Consider the following 21,702-nt stretch of genomic DNA (forward strand, 5'->3'; position numbering starts at 1 on the left):
TTAATATCCTTCTAGAGATGTTTGCATGTTCACAGGTGATTCGCCTGAGGAATCGGGAGACTTCTCAAATAGTTTCTGGACTACTTGTGGGCCCTTTTGGTGAGATGTGTCTGACTAGGAGCATCAAGGTTCATAATGAAAATAGAGTTTAAGTAGGTGCCTGTGCTAAACCATTTATGTGCATTATTTTATTTAATGAACAACTTTATGAGGAATCTATTGTGTATTAGGAAACAGTTCCTATGAAGTAACTCACCCAAGGTCACATAGGCAATGGATTCAATCTAGATGGGTCTTACTCCAAAATCTCGTGCCCTTCACCACTAGGCACTAGGGAACTTTTATCCAAAGACTAGTTCATTACATTCCTTCAAGGACAGAAGTCCACTGACTTCAATGTGTTATTTTTTTCCAAGTCAGTAAATAATGCATTGTTTAAACACACACTCTTTCCTTGTATGTAACAAGAATCAATTTGTTGTGGGATATGGTGGTTGTGTGACAAGTTTAAACCAATGATAAAGTTTTGAGATAGTGCAACATTGTCTGAAAATTAACTTCAGTTCCTTTATAAATATGTATTGTGTATAATACACAAATAATATAAAATCTATTTGCCCTTTATTTTCCTGCACCTCTCAATATCAAAAAATTTGAAATTTTTTGTTTGTTAAACTATGGTAATGTGGTATACTTCGTGTTAAAATTAAATATGAGAAAGCAATTAATACTTCAAATTATAATATAATTGCCTTCACCAGGGTAAAAAACAGAGATTTTTCACAAACACATTTACAAAGTCATCTCATGGTGTAAAGAAGATGGTTTTCAAATAATTCATGAAGAAAAAACGTCCAACTAAAATTCAGTTAAATTTTTTTCCAGTAGGTAGTACATTCACAATATTCAAAAATCCAAAAGTTATGAAAAGGTAAATCGTGAAAATTCCTCTTCTCACCTCTGGTCTTCCCTTGTATTTCCTGAAACCCGGACCCCTTTTCCAAGTCATCATGGTTATATTCTTATGCATTTGAATCTATATTTTTATATCCCCCTCTTATACACAAATATTAGCCTATTTAAATACTCTCACATACTTTGCTTTCTTAATAATATATCATGGAACTTTTCCCATATCAGCACATAAAGAATTTTTTCCTTTTCTTTTCAGCTGAATGATATTTTTATATGGATGTTCCATATTTTATTTAAGCAGTCCCCACCCAAAAGATATTTAGCTTTTTTCAATCTTTTACTATTTTAATTAGCAATAATCGCGCCTCGGATAAACCTCATTGGCTACGATACTGCCACTGCGCAAAGCTAATCTTTTACTATTTTAAACAGTGTTTCAGCATTAATTTTGTGTCATTTTGCATGTATGTGAGTACATCTGTAGGAAGTGGAATTGTTGGATCAAAGAATACATGATTTATAATTTCAATAAATAACATGCAATTACCCATCTTAGAAATGTAAATAATCTATAACATACAAGCAATATAATAATATTCAACCAGTGTATGAGAGTTCCTATTTACCCACAGCCATGTTAATAGAGTGCTATCAAACTTTGGTTTTCGCCAACCTGGTAAGTGAAAAATGGTGTCTTAGATGTGTGTTATTTTACATTTCTCTTATTACGAGTGAGGCCAAGCTTCTTTTCATGTATTTAAGACCAACTTGTATTTCTTCTTTTGTGACCTGGTCATATCTTTTGTCCTTACCCAGAGGAGCTCTGGGTCCTCCTCCCAGTCCAGAAGAGAGCAACTGCCAGTGGCAGGAATGGCCAAGGGATTTTGAGAACAGAAATATCCGAAATTCAATTGTAAGTGCATTTTTTTCTATAAAATTATTGTTTTTTGGGGCGCCTGGGTGGCTCAGTCAGTTAAGCATCTGCCTTTGGCTCAGATCATGATCCCAGGGTCCTGGGATTGACTCCTGTATCTGGCTCCCTGCTCAGAGGGGAGGCTGCTTCTTCCTCTACTCTTCCCCCCTGCTTGCTCTCTCTCTCTTGCTCACTCTCTCTCTCAAATGAATAAATAAAATCTTAAAAAAATAAAATTATTGTTTTTTTCTTAGCAGTTGCTGTTTGGAAGATTTGTCTGTCATATATGTATTGCAAACATTTTCCCCAGCCCCACTCCTGGGATAACCACTACTGACAGTTTTGGATTAGAATAAACATATAGATTAGTTTGGTATTATTAAAAATTTTTCAGGGGGCACCTGGGTGTCTCAGTTGGTAAACGTCCAACTCTTGATTTCAACTCTGCTCGTGATCTCAGGGTCTTGGGATGGAGCCCCATGTCAGGCTCCCTGCTCAGCAGGGAGTCTGTCTCCCTCTCCCTCTGCCCCTCATGCTTTCTCTCTCTTAAATTTAAGATTAAAAAAATCTTTTTTTAAAAAGATTTTATTTATTTATTTGAGAGAGAGAGAATGAGAGAGAGAGAGAGAGCACATGAGAGGGGGCAGGGTCAGAGGGAGAAGCAGACTCCCTGATGAGCAGGGAGCCTGTTGCGGGACTCGATCCTGGGACTCCAGGATCATGACCTGAGCCAAAGGCAGTTGCTTAACCAACTGAGCCACCCAGGTGCCTCGATTTAAATAAATCTTAAAAAATAAAATAAAAATTTTTCAGAATTACTCTTTCCTATTTAGAAATAAGGTCTGTTTCAGGTTTTCCTAACCTCATTTATTGTTTTTGTTTGTTTTATTGTTGTGATTACAGGAGTCTTGAACATTTCTTTTATATATATATTTTTAGATATTCTGTGGATTTTTGTTATCACTATTGTCTTTTTGGTCCAGAAATTTCATCTTTCTCTAGTTCAATGTTTTAGTGTTCTGGTATGTAGGTCTGCAGTTTATAACTGTTCTGAACCTTTTGGGGGGAGGAGGATCTCAATGCCCCACATGGCTATTGGTGGTTGAAGAAGAGCAAAGAGAAAGGCCAATGTGGTTATTTATTACTGTCAAGTTGAAGAACTTCATCCCCTTTAGCATTCTGTGATTAGGAAGGAAAGGTTCCAATTCTAAAAGTATCATTCCTTTTTTTTTTAATTTTTAAAAAAATTTTATTATGTTAGTCACCATACAATACATCATTAGTTTTTGATGTGGTGTTCCTCGATCCATTGTTTTCGTATAACACCCAGTGCTCCATGCAGTACGTGCCCTCCTTTATACCCATCACCGGGCTAGCCAATCCCCCAAAAGTATCATTCCTTAATATGAAAGTTCTAAATGCCTAAAATGAAAATGCAGTACAACTATTCCAGTTTTGCTTCAAATGGGTTAAAACGTAGATAGTGGTTTTGAAAGTTTTTCCTTGGATTAATATAGACTGTAAAATAGAATTATTTTTGTGAAATCAAGATTTTTTTCCCAATAATCACATTTCTAAAAAATGTGAGCCTTCATTTTATTCTAAATACCAGCTGTCTTGGACAGTAAAAACCCCTATCAAGTTAGTTCTGTGCACTGGACATTGTCCATTCTCAGAACTAGTGAAAAACTTATGACGTCAAGACTTGTAATTGGTCAGATGATCACAGTTGAGGCAATTTCCTATTCTGTGGGAATTCCAGTGCATTACAAACAAGTAACAACAGTAGCAACATACCTTGGGGGAAAGGTTTCAACACCTTTGGCTATGGCAAATTTTTATGTTTGTCAATACCGAGTCACCCTGCTCTATCAATTCATAGCGTAGAGCATTTATGTTTATATAAGCAGCTATGGATTTTTTTTAAAGATTTTATTTATTTTGAGAGAGAGACAGAGAGAGCACAAGCCAGGGGAGTGGCAGAGGGAGAGGGAGAGGGACGAGCAGATTCCTGGCTGAGTGCGGGACTCGATCCCAGGACCCCAGGATCATGACCTGAGCCGAAGTCAGGCACTGAAATGACCGAGCCACCCAGGTGCCCCAGCAACTATGGGTTTTTAGGGATTATGCCATACCTTTTAGTTTATGTTCAATAGTAGTGTCCAAAAAGCTTTTATTTGTTATTAAAAAAAATCAGCTGTGATAGTATGAATTCTGACCATGTTACCCTTTTCTTGTTGCCTTTTCTTTCTTCTTTTGAAAGTCTTTATTGTGGGGATTTGCGATCAACCCCAGCTTTTCATGTGGTCTGCTGGCCATGCCCCTTTGCTCACACTGTCGAGAACATGTTTTTGTGCAAGTGAATGATCAGGTGGCCAGGATGTGGCTTCTGTGCATCAGAACATGGTAGCTGGTTTAGTGATTTATCTGATGGGAAATTTTCTCTGGAGGAGTCATGTTGATGATGTCCCTCTAATTCAGCTACCTCTGCTTCATTGAACACAACTAAAGCAGATTTGAAAGCAAATGGGAGACAGTGTGGTAAACCACAGGCAGAAAGACAGCGCTCTTGAGTATTCCTGACCAAATAAAGGCCTGACAAGGAAGAATATGTGTTGACAGCATTTCTTGGGACATGCTTCAAGGATCACATTAAAACATTTCCACAGGGTACAAGCTTCAATCAGCAGAAGGTGTTCTTATAGCCCAAGTACCACAGGGTCGAGTTTTCCAGTGACCCCAGCCTAGCAGCCAATATAGGGTCTGCTGGAGTAATTAAACAGATTTCATTAAGTGTCAGCAAAAGCTCCTGGCCAGCTATTAGAAAAACTTTTATGCATTATTACAGTCAGGTCCTTCCAAAAACATCCAGGCTAATCTAATTGAATTGGATATTGCAGTAAGGAAACATTTATTAAAAGGGAAGATTTGTTCTTCTGCCTTATGTGACAATGTTTTAAGAAATTCTGCTTTATTCAATTTGTAAAATATGTAAGTGGCTGGGATAAATTCTTCCCAAGGACACTTTTCAGACAGATGTATATACTCTCTTCTAGAAGTTTTACTGACCTTTGGATTCATATTTACCTAGCGTTAATTATCTACTATGTTAGGCATTGAATTCTAACAAACTCTACCATAGCTCTTGGTCTCTCAATTTTATAATTAAGAAAAGGGGGACTCAGAGAGGTTAAATAATTTATCCTGGATCACACAGCCAGTAAATACACCCAGGTTGAAACATGCAAGCTAATTACATTCCCTTCTTACATTATTTTTATTATATGTTTTTAAAAAGCAGTTAGGGGGACCCGAGATGGCTCAGTCAGTTGAGCGACCAACTCTTGATCTCGGTTCAGGTCTTGATCTCAGTGTTGTGAGTTCCAGTCAGCATTGGGCTCCACGCTGGGTGTGGATCCTACTTAAAAATAAAGCAGTTGGTATTACGGGGTGTGTATTATCCTCATCACATTACTGAAGCCATATTCTACTTGATGTGAAAAATCGTTATGCTAATCACACTTACTAGGAATTTGTTAATGGAATAATAAAACTATTTTTTAAGAAATAGACTTTATTATTATTTTTTAGAGAGAGACAGAGAGACCACGAGTCGGGGGTGGTGGTGGGAGGGGCAGAGAGAGAGAGAACCCTAAGCAGGCTCCATGCTTAACACAGAGCCCGATGTGGGGCTCGATCTCATGACCCTGAGATCATGACCTGAGCCAAAATCAAGAGTCTGGCGTTTAACTGACTGAGCCACCCAGGGACTCCAATAAAACTCTTTTCTTATCCCAGTTAGTCTACTATATATTTTTCTATTGACTTTACCAATGTGGAAGAAATGGGAACAATTTAAATAAGAAACATTTCTCCACAGACAACAAGGTGGGATATTTGGACTGTGGCCATTACAGTATGTTTTAGAGATCATGGCTTTTATTTTCCTTTCATAACTCATGGAGCTCTGAAAGGAAGCATGAAAGTAGGAACATGCATAATTGCAATGGTTGCAGGAGGGCAAAAATTTGACAGACAAGAGCTTATAAACAATTTGGTTTCTCTTAGCGATGCTTTGGGTTGTTTGATGGTATCTCCTTGATATTTCAGTTTTAAGAGTTCACTGAACTCAGAACATTGAAAGGAGACTGCCCATTCCTTTTACCTTAAGCTATCTTCAAGTTAATGATATTGACTAGACAAATAATTATCTTAAAAACTACAGAGAAATAAGTTATCCAATTTCTCTGGTAATCCATGCATTCTAGTGTCAGGTGGTTATTTATTTATTTTTAGGTAGTTATTTTTTTTAATTGCACAGTGTCTAGAACAGTATCTAGCACATGATAGGCATTTAATAAATACTGAGTGAATAAAAGACTAAAGCCTGAATCCATTTGTTGTCCTCAGAGGAGATAGAATGACAAGAAGTCTCCTTGCAACGGTGAGATAAATTGAGACTAAGGGAAAATTGGATTAAAATCGGTGTAAAGTGGTGAAAGATGCCCTTCATATGTATTGGCTTTTTGGTATTAAAAAACCAAAATTTTAAAACAAAATTCTTTCAACAGTAGAATAAAATAAATTTTAGTAGTTTTGTGATTCAAATAAAAATCACTATTAAGGGGATGCCTGGGTGGCTCAGTCTGTTAACTGTCTGCCTTCAGCTCAGGTCATGGTCTCAGGGTCCTGGGATCAAGTCCTGTCTTGGGCTCCCTGCTCTGTGGGAAGCCTGCTTTTCCATCTGCCTCAGCAGCCCTCATTCATGCTCTCTCTCTCACTCTCTCTCTCAAATAAATAAAATCTTCAAAAACAATCACTATTAAGTAGACATGGTAGGAGAATAACAACAATGGCATAAGAAATAGCAATAAAAAATACTTTATAACATCCATATCATGCTTAGACTTGATGAAAGCAAACGCCATATCAGAATCTTATGTCTCAAACCTGAGCTTTGTACGCACAAAAAAGATCCACAGCTGCATAACAAAGATATTGAGGGGTGCCTGGGTGGCTCAGTTGTTGGGGGTCTGCCTTTGGCTCAGGTCATGATCCCGGGGTCCTCGGATCAAGCCCCGCATCGGGCTCCCTGCTCGGCGGGAAGCCTGCTTCTCCCTCTCCCACTCCTCCTGCTCGTGTTCCCTCTCTCGCTATGTCTCTGTCAAATAAATAAATAAAATCTTTAAAAAACAAAACAAAACAAAGATATTGAAAAGTGATCTATATCATAACTTACTGTACAATTCAAAGACTAATCCCTAAGAAGTGTTAGGTGTGGTATAGAACAGAGCAGCACAACAGAAGATTTGAAAACAGTACAGACACTGAAATTAATTGACCAAACGAAAGACAGAACTTATAGTGTGAAAATAACCATTTTACTGGCTTGCTAAAATTTTATTTTCTTATTTACTTATTTCCATGAACCAGTCGTCTTTTGTTAGGTATTAATGCTTAATTAGGATATGAAGATTCAAGGGTGCCCAGCAAAGGTCATGGTCAGGAATGCAGAACATGCCTCCACATTGGGCCCTCCTCAGTGGTACTTGTCTGCCTGCTTATGTTTGAATTCCTTGTTAAGAAGAACAATAGCTGGGGCACCTGGATGGCTCAGTTGGTTAAGTGTCTGCCTTTGGCTCAGGTCATGATCTCAGGGTCCTGGGATGGAGCCCACACTGGGCTCCCTGCTCAGCAGGGAGCCTGCTTCTCCCTCTCCCTCTGCCTGCCGCTCCCCTTGCTTGTGCTCTCTCTCACTGTCAAATAAATAAATAAAATCTTAAAAAAATAAAAAAGACAGTAGCTGAAAAGCACATAGGATGCCAGCACCACAGAAATCCCAGCAACGCCCCCTTTCTTCACATTGACATCCTTGTTATAATGCTAGCAGTAACCTCTCTGAACCGCTCCAGCAATGCCTTTAGGGGTGAAATCCTGCATCAGGATCCAGCTTGGCAGCTCTCCTAGTTCAACTAAATCCATGAGCTTTTTCATCTTCACTGGTATGGATGATGCCATCTTGGAGTCCTGGGTGTTCTGGCCTATTAAAGTCAACCTTCTGCAGAGGATCTTAATAGGGCCTGGGGTTTCATAATACAACATATACTCAAAATGTCCAGAATACAATAAAGAATTACTGAATATAGAAAGTAGCAGGAAAATATGACCAATCCTCAAGTGAAAATAAGCAATGGATGCCAACTCTGAGATGATCCAGGTGTTGGGATTTACTAGGCTTTAAAACAGCTATTATAATCACCCTTCCGAAGTGAAATTTAACACATTTAAAGTGAACGAAAGATTCTGAGGGAGGAAATAGAAAGTATAAACAAAAGAGCCCCATGGAGATTTTAGAACTAAAAAATACAACGTGTGAAGTAAAAATGAGCCCACTGGATGGCAGAATTTAGAGACTGGTCAATAGAAATCATCCAAAGTAAAGAACTGAAGAGAAAATATTTTTTAAAAATGAACAGATCATCAGGTACCTATGGGATAATATTTTAAGATATAACATATGTGTCATTGCAGTCCCCATAAGAAAAAGAGACTGGTTCAGAAAAAATATTTGAAGAAAACTTCCCAATATGGTGAAACATATAACGTTACAAAATAAACTCAAAGAAAACCACACCAGGCACATTATAATCAAACTGCTGAAAACCAGAGGTAAAGAAAAAAAAGATCTTGAAAGCAGTCAGAGAAGAATAACACATTACACAGAGCCTAGAAGACAGTGGCACAAGATCTTTAAACTGCTTAAAGAACCAAGAATTCTACATCTACTGAAAATATCCTTCAGGAATGACAGTGACATAAAGATAGCCTTAGAGTAAGAAAACTAACAAAATTCATTGCTGGCAGACTTGCTCTAAAAGAAATGATAAAGGGAGTTCTTCAAGCTAAAGGGAAATGATTCCAGAGGGAAAGTTGCAAGAGCAGGAATGAACAGGAATGAAGGAGGAACAAACGCATGTTTGGATAAATGTAGTGGAATATTTTTTCTCCATAAGTTATTTAAAATTTTTATTTATTTATTTTTTGAGGGAGGGAGGGGCAGAGGGAGAGGGAGAATCTCAAGCAGGTTCCATGCCCAGCATGGAGCCCGATGTGGGGCTCGGTCCCACGACCCCAAGATCACGACCTGAGCAGAAATCAAGAGTTGGACACTGAACCGACTGAGCCACCAAGGCACCCCTCCTCAAAAGTTATCTAAAAGCCATATGGCTCTTCACAGCAAAAATATAAGATTGGTGGGGGTTCCCATGCATGTAGATATAATGTAAGTGGCAACTACAACATGAAAGGGGGGGTAGGGTAAAGAGAGACTTAGATAACTGTTAGGCTTCTTCCACATTTTCTTCGATGTGCTAATAGTAGCTCTAAATAGGCGGCTAAAGTTTAGGTAGGTATATTGTACTCCCTATAGACAGTACACACAAAGAGTGAATTTTACTGTATGTAAATTTGAACCCAGAGTACTTTAAGGACTTTTATAAATAATTGAACTTGAAAGGAAAAAATTAGAGAAGATTTTGCAGTTTTGTAGCATTTGTTGAGAAGAGGAAGTTTTGTCAACTCAAGCATAAGAAGCACATAGGTTCTTACTCTGAAATCAATGATTTATCCTCATGTTTTCACCACAGACTATGTAGTTTCAGTGTTCTTTAAGTTCAGCTCAATAGAAGTGTTTGACAGTTGGCATCGTATACCTGGCCAGATAATTAAATGGTGTTACTTCCCATTATCAGCTTTGAGAAAGCCTGCAATTAAGCATTTTATAATTTTTTAAAAAGATTTTATTTATTTATTTGACAGAGAGAGAGAGAGAGAGAGAGAGAGAGAGCACAAGCAGGGGAGTGGCAGGCAGAGGCAGAGGGAGAAGCAGGCTCCCTGCAGAGCAGGGGGAGCCTGATGTGGGACTTGATCCCAGGACCCTGGGATCATGACCTGAGCTGAAGGCAGTCGCTTAACCAACTGAGCCACCCAGGCACCCTATAATGTTTTTATAATGTTTTTCTTTTTGATCTTGGTTTCTGGTGACTTTTATTCCTCAGTTTTCCTTTGGATTGAAAAATTACTGATTGGGAGACATTTGAAAAAGATGATGCTGGATTAATACATGAAACCATATAATAGGATAAACTCCTATTACAAACTCCTATTATAAATTCCTACTATCTCTATATACTGTTATGAAATGGGTTCCAGATATGCTATTAAGTGCAAAAGACAAGATGGAGAAAAGTATATATTAAATGCCACTGTTCATCGAAGGAAATGCGTGTGTGTGTGTGTGGACACATTTGCTTTTTTTATATAAAAACAACAAACCTCAACAGCAATGGAAACTGTGGTAGGCAGAATTCTAAGATCGCTCCCAATGTTTTGTCCTCCTAGGATATATCCCTTGTATCAGCTCCTGCCCTTGAGTGTGGGTGAGGTTGGTCAATATGATGTTCTCCTGCTGGCCTGGAAGAAAGAAATCAGCCATCTTATGAACTGCATATTTGGGGAACCCAAGCGGCTAGGACCTGAGGGAGACCTCTAGAGCCAAGAGTAACTCCAGGACAACAGGCTGCATGAAAGGAGGGACCTAAGTCCTACAACCATAAGGAACTGAATGGGCTTCAAAGACGACTCTGAGTTCTAGATGAGACTGCAGTCCTGGATGCCACCTCCATTTCAGCTTTGTGAGGCCTTGAATGGAAAACTCTGTCTTTAGCTCAGGCGTCTGGCCCACAGAAACTAGGGGATAATCAGTATGTTTTGTTTTAAGTCATTAAGTCTGTGGCATTTGCTACCTAGGAATAGCAAATGAATACAATACCTGCAGAAAACTTAATGGAAAAGGGGGACGGGTGGGGGAATGAAAGTTTTATATCTGTATTTATCTTTTCAGTTAGTTTTGAATTTCAGATCATGTAGATATATTATCTAAGATAAAGTTAAATGAAGAAGAAAACAACCCAACAGCTGACCACCAAAGAGTTTCTGAAGGCTGTTGACGCACGCAGTCCTCCCTGCGACTTGTAAGTTCTCTGGATCCTGCGGAAACTACCACACACACCATAGCTCATACTGTGCTTACGCTCAGGTGCCACAAAACAATTCCTCACGAAGAGTGGGACATATCAGTTGCCAGAGAAAGAGAGTGTAGAGGTGAGATCTTAGCATCCTTTTAGGAACGTGCTCAAGAGGACATGGAAGGATAGATTGTGCCATCCAGAATGCTTCTCCCTCCTCCATCATTTGGAACAACCCACCCCTGTCCCCCTGAAGAACAGGGTCCCTCTCAAAGAATCACGTTCTTGCCCTGTGAGAAGTGCCTTTTGTGTGTTCTCTCAGAGACTACACTTTTTGAAATAGTTTGGTAATATTTACTCAGCCAATACCAGTTATGAATCTGGGCAGTGGGGGAAGAAGTCAATGGAGAAAGGGAAATGGATAAAACAAGGCCTCAGATGAAAATAAGGCATAGCAGGAAAACTATACAAATGAGAATGGTACCTCTGAAAGAAACAGACGAGAACAAGTCAGAACGGGTAAAGATATAAACAAATTGGGAGATCAAGAGGAGGTTATAGATCAAGACCCTTGGTTGCGAGCATAAGAAATGTGATTCCAACTAGCTAAAGTAAAAAAGAGAATTTATTGGATCATGGAATTGAAAAGTTCTCCCCTTGAGGGGCAGGGTGGAATGTTACAGCACCAGGCTTATTTCTTTACAGATTAGCAATCCCCAAAGAAAGTTTGTACTTTTCCTCCCTGCCCCGCCTGCCCCCTCTCCCCCCTCCCCGCCCCGCAAATAATCTGACAAGGGTTTCATTGGTTTGGCTTGGTTCACAAACCCATGCCTGATGTGTTTACTGTGCACTGGCCAGCCATCCATACCCAGCTTTGGAGGAGAGAGGAGCCAGTCCACTGGAGTCACATGGACTAGAGGTGGGAGAGGGGCCATTCCTCCAAAGAAGACTAAGGTATAAGGGATCTGGGTAGGTAAAAGCAACAGATGTCTGCTCTAAGGGGGAAGTTTAGGGGCTAAAAACTTGATCAACATAAAAAGAAGAAGGTCAACAATTCATCCTCTGGGTGTGAGGAGAAATTAAGAGGAAGAGGAAACAAAGAGAGGAAAACATTTGGCATCAATGCGGTGGGAGTCTACAGAGATTAGTAAAATAATCACTGAGTGGCCCTGAGGGCCCAATTAAAGCTAGATAGTGTGGATTTGTCATTAAGTCATTAAACCCAGTTTCCAGTAGACCAGAGCAGGAGGAAAGAAAGGACATTTTACTGTAGCTTTCCCAGGGCTGGGGATTGGCCTAAGGGTGGAGAAGTCGGGTGCTAGCAAAGTCATGGCTAAGATAGGGTCCAGGCCGAGGCATGACAAAGGGGAAACTCGAGGGTGGCTGGAGGACTAAGAAGCCAGGAGGGGCAAGGCCTGAATGTCATGAGGCAGATAAAAAGCAGTTTTACCAGGAGCGATGGAATATAGAGGATGACGAACATGTTTTCTGGAAATGCAAGGTATGTGGGCACAAACAGAAGTTGTAGGGAGAGTCACAGCTAACTGTTAGGGGACTTCTGCTGACTGGCTTCTTTGGGGAGCAGGTCCTGAAAGGGCGTTGGGAGGGCAAAAGGCTTATTGAGAAGTTAACACCAGTGAAGAGAGGAGGGTGAGAAGTAGGTTTGGCCGGGGTGGTGGGGATCGGACCACGATGCAGGCTTGTGGCCACGCAGGAGAGAACACGAACGCCCCTTGAAAGCAAGGCAGACTTTGGAGGAGCAAGCAGCTGGTGGTTGTCAGCTAATTGCACTCCTCACAGCTGGACAGCCCAGTCCTTTCTTGAAGGGGAATCTGAGCATACTCCCCTCCCCGCCACAGGTACCTTTGTGCAAATCAGAAAGAGGTGCCTCCACTAGGAGTTTACGGCCCTGTGGGCACATGGCTTGGTGAACATAAGGAGACTCTGATAGTATTTGGAGGGGGCGGGGGAGGGAGACCTGGGTGCCTAGCTCGGTGAGTAGGCAGCCCTTACCCATCTAGGCACCTTGGACAATGAACAAACTGCAGAACTAGAAGCAGTGACCCGGATGGATACACTGCGAGATCAATGGCCGTAGTGGCCGCCTCCCTTCCCTTCTCAACAGAACCTGGGCTATGTCCTCCCTCTCCCCACACAGGGCAAAATGATTACCTCCCAGGTCCTGAAAAATCTAAACCCATCATGGTAATCCCATCCTCTTTGCCAGAGATTGGCTCAGGAATTTGGGTTTAAGCCAATCACTTGGAGCCTTTCCTTGTTACTGGAGTGGGCATATGACCTAAACTGGTCCACTCAGATGTGATTGGAGGAGAATTCCCACTCCCACCCCTCACTTGCCCTGGGACAATAGCAAGGGAGCATGTGGTGCCAGGTGCTCCTAGCAGCCACCCTAAACTCTTGGGGAGAGCCAGGCTTTGGATCAAGTTTACAGAGTGGGGAGATCCTTGATCCTTGGATCCTTGATGGCAGTGTCAAGTTGCTCAACCATGTAGCCGTGAGGTGTGATCCACCCTTGACAATTCTTAGTATGTAAGATCGATACCCTTATCAGTTAAACCAGCCTACACGGAGTTTAGATTCTTACAGCCCAAAGTATCCTAACTGACATTAGAGGAGTTTTCTGAGCCGTTAAGCTGGGAGGAGCCCCAGAGGGATGGCAGAAGAAACAGTGGAGGGGCAGCTTTTGGTTAACATCATGGAGTTAGGTGGCTAACTTTCCTTGAAGTTGGTAAATAATAGTGATCTGGGCAAGGGATAGTGTAAAGAGAGGTGGGATATTTTGAGAGGGGTGCTGCTAGGGGTTGGGAAACAATATGCAGTAGTGATTGAAAGCATGGGCTCTGGGCTTAGAAAGCTGAAGTTTATTTTCTGGCTCTATCACTTAGTTGTGTCACTTTGGACAACTTAATCTCTCTGGACCACAATTTCTTTATCTGTAAAAGGATGGTTATAAGGATTGAATGATAATACTTATCAGGCACCTAGTACATAATAAAACTCAATAGTAATTACTTTAAAAACTTCTATCAGATGAATGGAGACTGTTTTTCAACTAAAATCACACCGTTGAGCAAAAACTCTAAACAATCTCTTTTGTATCCAGGAGGAAGGCTAAAGGATTGGGATAAAAGAACTGGAAATGCTGCTCCTGAGGAGGTGAACACTGGGAGAGAGTGAATTTATGGGATTTTGATTTTGTCTTGTCAGGGGATTGGAAGTTGAGAAACACGGGCTCAGAGCAGCGTGGGATGCAGGAGGAGCTGACCCGTGCCTCTGAGAACAGGAATGAGTAGAACTGAGGTGTGTGGGTGTGACAGCATGGGGCAGGGCGAGGCGGGGCGGGGTGCGGGGGGTGGGGGTGGCTGCTGCAATATGTGGGAATGGGGCAACAGTTGCAGGAAGTGAGCTGGAGGGTCCTGCAAAAGGGAGTCAGTGGTGGGGTGATAAACGAGGGGCCTCGGTGTTGGAAGGTTTCATAGACTGGCCACATCCAGAGTTCTGGAGAGGTCAACACAGCCAGCTAGGGTCTTGGCTCTCACACTGGCGGAGGATACCCGCCCTAATGTTAGTGACCAGCAATAGCCTAAAAAGGGGATGGCATCTCCCATTTCAAGGGAATGTATGTTGCTTTTCTAACTTTGTTCGGGCTGTGGTGGGGTCTGAAGTAGGCCCACTATGGGCATCCACCTCTGCAGTTTGCAGGGCTGTGGGGCCGGCTACCAGGGAAGGGAAGCTCACTCTCCTTTTCGCCTCAAGGGGCCTGTGGTTAACGCGCTGCCAGGTCACTAGCAGTTTGTAATCCTGTTTGTGTCCACTGTGGTGAGTTCCCCAGGGAGATGCGGGGAATTCTGGAGACAGCGGTGCTGCAGAACTGTGTGTGTCCAGAGGTCACTCCGTTACTCTGCTGGGGTCAGAGAGGCAGGGAGAAGAGTTGGGGGGACATGGAGTGCCGGCATGAGAGCGTTTGCCAAGATCAAAATGTTCCCCATTGCTGCGAGCAGATGAGATCTTGGAACCTGGAATCACACAGTCCCAGCTCCAGCAGGGCCTCTGGCAACAGCCCCAGTGTCTTCAGCTACAGACACCACCTCTGTGAGTGCCAAGAAAAGCAAACACAGGCCCCAGATCTCCTGTTGCACCAATTGGAACGAAGCCCACAGCAGAGGAGCTGAGCTGTGAGGACAGTCTTCCCATAGCTCTTGATTTTCCACCATCCTTTCCCCATCCGAATCGAACAAACAAACAACACACTTGTAATAAAATTTGCAGGTGTGGCCGGTTTATATTCTGGGATTCTCTTTTGATCAAATTCCTACAGGACACTGGGATAAAATGGTAAATAAAGCTGGATAATGCTGTATTTCCCAGACGTTTGAGACTGAATAGGAGGGGAGGAATCCTGGAAAAGCAGAGATTTCATTCCACTCCTAGGAGCTGGTTCTTTGTAGTGGTCCAGGATGGTATCACTCAAATGCCTTCCAGCCAGCCCTTGGGAAACATATTCCATGTTCTCTTCTTAGGAGTGGAGACTGGGAGCGGGGCGGGGGGGGGGGGGGGGGGGGGGGGGTGTGGAGCGAGGGGGTTCTGTAAAGCTTAAAGAGCGAGGCAATAAAGTGGCATCTTAAAATCCTGGCCGTCCGAGATTGGCAGTAAGAGCAGAAATCCATCTGGGGGAAAAGCTTGTCTCAGCTTTTGGAGAAGAAAAGTAGACTTAATAATATCAAGAGTTACAACAGGAGTTTGTAAATACCAAGGAGTTTACCAAAGAGAATTGTAAGCCTCTGGGGGCACACAGGTGAGTGAGGAATCTGAGATCTGAGGAGTCTGAATTTCTAGAAAACAAACTGGGGGCCGTTTGTGACTCGAGTCTTCAGATATTCCTAAAACTTTAGTTTTCTGATTAGACGAAGTTTAGTCCTGTTTCCAGTCAATTACCATGTTTCTAGATTGAAATCGATCAACAAACGAACATTGGTCCCATTTAATGTGTGAGGCACTGTGTTTTCTCTGGATTATTCCTAACAGTTTGTTCTCCATTAATGTTTCCATCAGCCTTGGATTCCCTTCTGCCTCCAAGTTTTATAATTAGGGAAAAATCTCAAACATACAAAAAATATAAAGAGAATATCCCAAAGACCATCATACCCATCTCTCTGCTTTAACAGTTATCAACATTTTGTGAATCTTCCTCATTTTTCTCCCTATTTACAAAAGCAGATCCACCCATTATATCCTTTTCACCCTCGTACATAATTTCTGCTTTGTTTCTTCTGTTCAAAAACTGTGTTTTTCTTTGTTTGAACAGTTTCATTGTGAAATATACATACAAAAGATGCATTAGGATTACTTAAAGTAAGACAAACAAACAAACAAAATAAAACAAACATTCATGTATCTACCTCCCAGCTTAAGAACTAGAACATTAATCCTTTTTTCAAAACCAAAGATGAAATTTAAGTTGCAGTTCCTACCATGATGGTAAACGAGTGTGGATGCTTGGCTCCCTCCCCTGAAATCGGCAGAAACTATAGGAGTGAGGACCTCATTGCTGCTGCCCTCCCTCCCAGAAATACTGGACTCTCAATTCCGCCACGTTCACCGAGAAAAATCAGACCATGCTTCCCTCTGTGCATTATCCCATCGATATGCAAAAATCCCTGCTGGGGCATCTGACTGGTCACTGTGCCCTCGCTGCTAAAGAGCTTAGAAAGGAAATGCGCTCCCCTGCTGATTACTCTGATGGGAGGAGGGGCCCTGCCTCCATTCATTTTATATTTTTCCCAAATACGAAGGAGATTCAGACAATGAGCACGAAAATAATAACAGTCCACGCTACCTGGCACATATGGTCCAGTTCAGGCCAGTCTTCCGAGCTCCAGCTGGTATAGCCAACATCTTACTTCTCAACTCCTCTTGGCTGTTCCTCACGTGTCTCAGACCCAGCATATTCAACTCTGAGCCTATCATCTTCTCCCAAAACCCCCTTCTCCTCCTTTATTCCTTTTCTTAGAGAATGGCATTGCCATTCCCTAGTTAGCCAAACCAGAAACCTGGAGGCCATCCTGGGATTCCCTGATATTTTCCTTTTTCAGTTTTAACATCTTTTGAACGTATCTCCAGCTCACTTCCTTGGTCACCAGCTCTGTGTTCCTGGCTTGAATCAGGCCCTCCTCATCCTGCACCTGAAGGGGCCTGTAGTTTGAGTTCCCCCAGAAGCAGACCCTAAAATAAATATTTGAGTCCAAGTCACTTATTTGGGAGGTGAAGAATGCAGGACAGGGGAGTGGGGAGGTGAGACAGGGAAGAGAAAGGGCCGAGAGGCCTGTTACCAAGCCTGCTGATACTGTGGGCGACTGGAGCCGAATCCCATGGAGCCTCTCCCACACCCCAGAGTCAGGGGCCAGCCCTCCAGTCCCAGATCCAGGGTGTGGCTGGAGCACGAATTCTCGGACACTTCAAGCCTGCCACAGGCAACAAAATGAGCTCCAGCAACAAAAGAACGCTCCCGGGTACCACAGTGCGGGTCGGGGCTGACGGAGGACTGGTGTTGTGTAGAGAAGTCCTGAGGGTGAGGCACTGGCAGCCAGGGACCCAGGCCTCCTAACTTTCTGTGTGTCTTGGACCCCTCCACTAACTCACTTTTCTATTTCTAAGCCATGGTGATTTTTTAAAATATATTTTTATTTTATTTTATTTTTTATTATGTTCAGTTAGCCACTGTATAGTACCTCATTAGTTTTTGATGTAGTGTTCAATGATTCATTAGTTAGGTATAAGACCCAGTGCACATCACAACACGTGCCCTCCTTAAGACCCATCCTCCTGTTACCCCCTCCCCCCATCCGGCTGTATTTGCGGGGGAGGGGCAAGATGATGGAGGAGTAGGGGACTCCCTGAATTTAGCTGGATAGCTACCAGACCATTCTGAACACCCATGAAATCAGCCTGAGATGTAGGAATAGATATCTGGATCTCCACGCTGATATTTTTTACGTTGCAATCTGATCATGTCATGGCCCCACCGAAAATGCTCATAAGGCTTTCCAGAGCTTTTTATGTAAGACCCTAATAATTTAGCAAAGTGTATAAGATCTTTCCTTCATCATTTGTGTCTTGCTTACTTCTTCAGCCTCGTCTCTTACTACCTCCTCTCTCTATCTTCTCGCAAATACAGTACTCCCTTCTTATTGAACCATTTGCCGTTCTCAGACTGTGCCACATTCTTTCATTCTGCTGGGTCTGTGCCCATACCAGCCCCTCCTTGGAAGGCTTCTTCGGGCTCCTTCGCGGGGCTCCTCCCAGACCGGAGTGGCTGAGCATGCGCGGCTCTGGGGAGTCAACCCGAGTTTCAGTCAGAGCCGTGAGAGAGGAGCACAGGTTATCTATATACCCATGTATCTCTGTATGTGTTCCTTGTGAGACTCTTAACCTAAAGATGTGTCCTTCTGCTAATAAAACAGAAATAGAAATAAGAAATGACTCAATGGGACTATCAAAATCCAGTGCTATCAAACATTTGAATCATACAAATAACTCCCTTAGTTCAAATTCCTCACCACTCACCAAGCAACCTTCTGGTTATAATATGATTTAAATATTAACTGCCTACAGGGAAAGTATAAGCCATGCCAAAATGAGCATTCCTTTATGTGTCATGGTCGTATTTCGCACTTAAATGAGTAAATTACATTACGACTTACATATCAGTCCCCTGCGCGTTTGGTTGTCGTGAGGTTGTCTCCTGGAGTCTGATAACTCTGGTGCACTGTGGAGATCACATTTTTAAGTCTGTAGAGCCAAAATCCATACATAGCTTTGACGCCTGCGATGTCACCAGGATAAAACCCTTCTGTGAGGTCACCAGCTGGCTGGTTTTCCTATGGCAACACCCTCTGTTAGCCTTCTTTTTAAGGTGCAATGATTTCTTGTTGATTTATTGATTGTTGTCGATTTATTGATTTCTGAAGCCATGTTTTAAACACCACCTTCTGTATCCAAAGATGTTGCCAGTGACGGCCTGGAAGACATTTTTCGTAATCTGCTTTTCTGAGTGGTTATATGTGGATCTAAGCCATGAACATCTTCTCATTTAGTTGCTCCTTAGACCTGTATACTTTTGAGACTGCTGACTGGGCAGTCTTCACTGTTGAAAAGAATTTATCTCTGGGCAATATGCAAACTGGGTGATTCACACAGACTGACTCTGTGGCCTTATTGAACAAGTCGGCCTAGACGAGATGATTAAATCCTCCATTTAGGGATAGAAGGGTTCTGATTTTTTTTTTAGAAGTATCATGTAGGTGAGAATATTAATGTGGAAGATTAAGTTTCTATGATTATATGGTTCCATAGGGGTATTAAACTAGTAAATATCAAAATTGAGAAGCACTTTTTAATCCCCCAAAAGAAAATGAGCTGGATAATTATTTTAGGTTAGTACTATATGGTTCTATTCATTCATTTTGTGCAAACTGAAGGGATGTCTAAATAAAATGTCACCCACCCACAGTTTAATTAATTGATTAATTAGTTTTCAGCTATATTATTAGCTCTAAAATCTACCCTGAGAAGTTTTGTGCTCTTAAACACATTAAGAAGTCCACACTAAGCTCAGTTTAGGAAGCAATTCTAGATAGATTATTGCTTCTCCCGATTAGATGTGGAACAGAAAACATATTGATGCAAACACTTGATTTGCAACAGTTTGCTTCCTTACCAAACAAAAAGTTGATCAGGAATTTGACCCACACAGTGTAGCCACCTTTCAGAAGAGATATCATTGAGCAGTAAAACCGTCCCACTCATGCTCCTCTTTGTGCTCTCTTTTACCTCAGCCTGGATGCAGATTATGCCCTAAAAAAGGACAGTGGAATTCCATGATGTGGCTGAAGCTTGGGTATCTGAATTATCCTGTGGAGGAGAGCTAAAGCACCGGCCTGAGTTCCCCACCAAGACAGGAGCAAGAACAAACATTCTATTGTTGGAGCCCTTCCACACACTCTGGTCTACCTGTCATGTTAATCAGTCTACCCTAACTGATAGATTATGAGAAATACAGTGTGTGAAGTTAGTGAAATCAGGGGGACATGTAAAGTCATCAGAACCCTGTGACAAAACAGAGAGACAAGAGAAGGGGAACTTCAGAATGCTTACAAAAGCAAGAGCTTGACCAAAGAGAGTCGAGGTTTCAGAAATGCAAACTATACATGCATCATTACTGGTTATGTTGGTAATTGGTGCCCCGCTGATATTATTATAATGAGAACAATCCCAGAAAATGAAGTAAACAGGTATCAGAGGTCTAGCGTGCACTTGTTCTAGCTAGCTTTACTTGGAGAAAAAGTCTCGGGTGGAGTCTTGGTGGGGAGGGATTTGTGCTGAGACAGAACATGGGATAAAACAGGAAAGAAGTTGAAGGATGTATAAAAAGGTTAAATTGAGCGTGTCTGAGATCTTCTTAGGAGTAATGAGGGCATGTTTTGCAACAGATTTTATTTGTTCAAAGTCAGTGAAGATAATAAACCATACAGTGCCATGTCCACCTGGTCATCATGATTGACGTCGCTGCCAGGAATGAACCTTGGGCTAGAAAATGGTGATATGTGTAATTTGGCTCAGGATTGTGGCGTTTGTGGCAGCTACGGCTTAGACAGTAATCTGTGCGAACAGGAGATCGGGCCCATCGAGGGGTGGTAGAAGTGGAACAGGGAGTCAACAGTATGTTTAACTGTAAACAATTTAGCCACCCTCCTATTCAAGGGCATTTGTGTTCTCACTCTTTTGTTAGTACAAACCATATTGCAGTGAACAACCCTGAACATTAATATGTCTCTGCATGGGATGTGTTTATGAAGAATGCAAATTCTTAGACATAAATTGTGTTTGGCTATTTTTTATCTAGTCACTTTTTGCTATTATTTTTCTTAACCTCTCAATATTTTAATAGTTTAATAGTTTTCATGGTTAAAAAAATAAAATATGGATTAGGATCCTATGGCAGCTGGTAACAGAAAATCTACCTCACAGTTATTAAAAGAAGAAAAAAGGAGATGTTATTATCTTATATAAAAGTCTCCTAGTGGGGTGCCTGGATGGCTCAGTCGTTAAACAGCTGCCTTCTGCTCAGGTCATGATCCCAGGGTCCTGGGATCAAGCCCCACATCAGGCTCCATGCTCCGCGGGAAGCCTGCTTCTCCCTCTCCCACTCCCCCTGCTTGTGTTCCCTCTCTCACTGTGTCTTTCTCTGTCAAATAAATAAAATCTTAAAAAAAAAAAAGTCTCCTAGTATGATGACTTCAGAATTGATTTATCCAGGGGCTTAACATCATTGAGGACTTGGGATTCTTTCCAACTGTCCACTATGCCCCTCTCAGTATGATAACTGTCTTCAGGCTAGCTCACCTCCTGGTGGCAAGGTGTTTATAAGAAACAATAGATGGTCTCTCTTGTGCCTCTTTTTTAAGAGTGAGGAAATTCTTTCCAGTTGCTTCCCAACAAACTTCCCCTAAAATCATATAAACATATGCCTGGATCAGTCATTGAGGGAATGGGATCATCATTCTTAGACCAATCGGGATTCACCCCCTGGGACTGAGGCAGGCCTAACCTTTCCCAATGCAGAAGGCCTGGGAAGGAAAACATACCTGTAAGTAGCCAAGGTTCTATAAAAAAAGAGAAGAGGGAGGAGGAATGGTTGTTGGTTAGATATCTAACAATGTCTATTATAGATTGTTTGTGTTATGTCTTCTTTCAGAATAATCTGTGTTGTCAACATGCCTAAAAAATTTGAGAACAAAAGGGCACCTGGGTGGCTCAGTCTGTTAAGCG

General features: G+C 41.9%; 1 protein-coding gene, 2 long non-coding RNA genes and 1 pseudogene across 3 annotated transcripts in view; 2 read left to right on the top strand and 2 right to left on the bottom strand.

Annotated features, from left to right (window-relative positions):
* ACTRT3 (actin related protein T3) overlaps positions 1-21,702 on the top strand; it is a 207,212-nt gene that overhangs the window by 27,396 nt on the left and 158,114 nt on the right. The window lies entirely within an intron of this gene.
* Positions 1,257-1,325, bottom strand: LOC112834923 (U4 spliceosomal RNA; annotated as a pseudogene).
* On the bottom strand, positions 5,100-18,663 carry LOC141370171 (uncharacterized). Its single transcript, XR_012374004.1, has 3 exons — positions 18,576-18,663; positions 10,163-10,300; positions 5,100-5,246 (listed from the first exon to the last, which is right to left on the bottom strand). It is a non-coding gene; the product is annotated as an uncharacterized lncRNA (long non-coding RNA).
* On the top strand, positions 12,150-21,069 carry LOC141370161 (uncharacterized). The gene is made up of 3 exons (XR_012373991.1): positions 12,150-12,355; positions 14,083-14,175; positions 19,710-21,069. It is a non-coding gene; the product is annotated as an uncharacterized lncRNA (long non-coding RNA).

This window comes from Callorhinus ursinus, unplaced genomic scaffold, assembly GCF_003265705.2.
Source record: "Callorhinus ursinus isolate GAN/ISIS: 27379988/994484 unplaced genomic scaffold, GSC_fseal_2.0 scaffold1, whole genome shotgun sequence".
NCBI classification, from domain to species: Eukaryota; Metazoa; Chordata; class Mammalia; order Carnivora; family Otariidae; genus Callorhinus; species Callorhinus ursinus.